Source organism: Triticum aestivum, chromosome 7A (assembly GCF_018294505.1).
Source record: "Triticum aestivum cultivar Chinese Spring chromosome 7A, IWGSC CS RefSeq v2.1, whole genome shotgun sequence".
Taxonomy (NCBI): domain Eukaryota; kingdom Viridiplantae; phylum Streptophyta; class Magnoliopsida; order Poales; family Poaceae; genus Triticum; species Triticum aestivum.
The window spans coordinates 295,034,796-295,035,698 of NC_057812.1; the positions used below are offsets into that span (position 1 = coordinate 295,034,796).

Genomic DNA, 903 nt, shown 5'->3' on the forward strand with positions numbered 1-903 from the left:
TTTCAATGCCCATCTAAAATCATATGTTGTAATTTCATCTTCCTATTTTTTTCTATATTAAGTCATATAATGTACATCTTTAGGGAGGCTTGTGTGCACTTGGTAAGAAAGTAGTCACTTCTTATAAATTAATTTATACTGAAAGGATATTTTTTTCATGAATTTTCTTGTATCAAGTGTGTTCTTGAAGAAAGCAAATTGAGCATGTCAGTATCTTCTGTCCATCCCCAAGTATGTTAATGGTTTGTGTGGTTTCATGTTATCTGGAACCAAGCATTAGCCCAAAACTTAAATTGCACAAAATCTTATTGCAGTATTTTGATGCTCCTTAGAGCATCTACAATGCTAGATGCTTGTATAGATGCTTATAGAGAAAAAAAATCATAAATTAAAATAGCATCTAAGCACTCCAGCTTTCATGTTGGATGCTTATTACATGTGCTAACTAAACAACCTAGGTGCTTGGTGCGGGAGGAAAAAGGACCAAGCAACTGATGCATAGTTTTGTGCCGGTGCACGATCTGACACCGGGATTTAACTGGGCAACTACTAATCTGGCAGGAATCTGAACCTGGGGCCCGGTCCAAGTCTCCCCTGTTGGGCATGGCCTTAAAAGGTTTGCAAACTAGTAGTGTCAAGATTATGTATACGTCAGTGAAATATCAAAATATTCCAATTATCATCTCATCTCTTATAAACAAAATGTATTATGCTAGTTCATTAAAAACGAATGACTCTTTTGCGGCCGCGCGTGCCAACACTCGAACCAATCCACAGGCCATTGTCAGCTTTCCAACAAGTAGTAGCATGTGCAGGATCCACTTCCTTTTGCATGGGAGCAGCCTACACCAAGTACTACATACGCAAGCGCTCCGCGCATGCCGTGGTAAACGTGTAGGTTAT

At 39.1% G+C, this 903-nt stretch overlaps 1 protein-coding gene across 2 annotated transcripts in view; it reads left to right on the forward strand.

The window, feature by feature from the left end:
* Positions 1 to 903, forward strand: part of LOC123152673 (peroxisome biogenesis protein 1) — a gene marked incomplete in the record, with an annotated part of 10,162 nt that overhangs the window by 1,625 nt on the left and 7,634 nt on the right.